Source organism: Marmota monax, unplaced genomic scaffold (genome assembly GCF_021218885.2).
Source record: "Marmota monax isolate L192 unplaced genomic scaffold, Marmota_monax_Labrador192_F-V1.1 WCK01_AAM20220418_F8-fsc00090, whole genome shotgun sequence".
NCBI lineage: Eukaryota > Metazoa > Chordata > Mammalia > Rodentia > Sciuridae > Marmota > Marmota monax.
Window position 1 is genome coordinate 1,297,620 of NW_026695219.1, and position 2,010 is coordinate 1,299,629.

General features: G+C 53.0%; 1 pseudogene; it reads left to right on the forward strand.

Annotated features, from left to right (window-relative positions):
• The first annotated feature begins 408 nt into the window (after positions 1-408).
• LOC124085015 (forkhead box protein I3-like) lies at positions 409-1,303 on the forward strand (annotated as a pseudogene).
• Positions 1,304-2,010: the final 707 nt, after the last annotated feature.

Here is a 2,010-nt window from a genome sequence, read left to right on the forward strand (position 1 = left end):
GATTCAGATTGGGGCCTCAATGCCTTTCCAGATTAAAAATAAAAAAGTACACTACATAGTCTTCTGGCGCTGGGTTTAGAGCGCTTGCCCAGCATGCACAAGGCCCCTGGTTCCATTCCCAGCACCAAACAAGACAAAGTTCTTGGGTGCCTAGTAGGTCATTTTATTTCACAGTGCACCAGGAATATTATTTATGTTTTTCATATTGACAGTCAAAACCTAGTTTAACCAATTACTCTAATATTCAACAGATTTTCTTTTTCCTGTGATCTGTTTAATTAGTGGGCTCTGAGTTCAAGTCTCCAGCTGAAGGTGTGTTCTATTCAAATTCCATCCGCATCCTTCTGTACATGTTGAAGGATGAGCTGGATTAGCAGGAATCCTTGACCCAATATAGATAGTCTGTTCATGTTGCATAAACTGCCCAGAGTTACTTTCATAGAAAATCCTCTTTCACAGCCTGGCTGGCTGTTCTTGGCCACTCGGGAGGACCTAATGAAGATGGTGCGGCCGCCCTACTCATACTCATCACCATAGCCATCCAGAGCTCGCCCGGGGACAACCTCAAGCTCGCCACATCTTCCAGTTCCTGGCCGTCAGCTTCCTTTTCTACCAGTGCAGCAAGGCTGGCTGGCAGAACTCCATTCGCCACAACCTGTAGCTCAACGACTGCTTCAGGAAGGTGACCCGTGACGAGGACGACCCAGGGAAAGGTAATTACTGGACTCTGGATCCAAACTGCCACTTGATGTTTGACAACAGAAACTTCGTCAGAAGCGAAAGAGGCGTTCCAAGGCCAGAGGAGCTCTGTGGTAACTGCAGGGACTTCCAAGTCAGAACACCTGTCTTCGGGACTGCGGACTGACCAGAGTGGGTGGCACACCGGAGGGATACACACCTCCTCGGTGCTGTGGCCAGTCGCCCGAGACCGAGGGCGCCAAGAATCCCGTGTCCCCTTCGGGGGCCTGGTGCTGGCCTCTGGCTCCTGCATCAGCACCTTCTTCAGCAGCCTCGGCACCCTTAGCGTCTGCAGCAGCGGGAGCATCAAGCGCGCCAGCCCAGCAGCTGCTACCTGGGGGTCCAAGGCGCTCAGCTGCCCTCAAGCAGTGCTTTCCCCTGCCACCTCCACCTCTGAAGCCTCCGCAGACACCGTCGCTGAGCACCAGCATGGCAGCAGTCAGTGATCTTCCTACTACAGCCCCTTCCCTACCACAACCCTGGGCGCCAGAGCAGCCCCTTCAGTAGGCCCCTGTACAACTTTGGCAGGGTCAACATCTATCTCTGGGAGGCCTCTGAGGTGTAGGCCATGCTTCTCAGATTTTCATAGCACATCTGAGGTCTCTGCAGTGCGGATTCCCAGTGCTGGTCTGGGGCTGGGCTGATTCTGCGTTTCTCCCTGGTGATCCTGTTACTACAGTGGAGGAACCAGGTGGAACAGGGAACTCCTAGAACCCAGCAAGCTTTTACAGGTTTCCTGAAGATGAACCTCTGGGGAGAAATCCACCTGCATTCAGACCCAGGTAGCCTGTGAGCCCTGTGAGGGCAGGGGTCTGTCCGGTTTGTGGCTCTATGCCAGGTGGTGGGCTCAGAAGTACTTAGGCAGGTGGAACAAGCCCTGAAGTTGCTAGGTGGGAAACGAAGCAGCTGGCACCTGGAGCCGGTGGTTGGACCCACCAGCCAAAGGCTTGCAGAGCAGCTGTTTGGCTGTCTCCTGTCCAGCAGCTTTCTGATTGTTCTAGAAAAGACAGGTAGTTGGCTCTTTATTAGGAGACCTCTTTGTCTTTGGCCCCCAGTTATGGTTTGTATCAGTGTGTCCCAGGGAAGCCCTACAAATCCTTGAGGTGTACCCAGCTCATAGGTCACCTCTGGTACTCTTGAAGTACTAATTGCAATAAAACCATGCAGTCAGGCAGCCTGGGCATCAAGCATTGCTCTAGACTTGACAGGCTTTAGCCCACGGAATCTTCACCTTGCAGGAGTGGTGGGGAGAGCCCTGTCGCATGCTTGCTT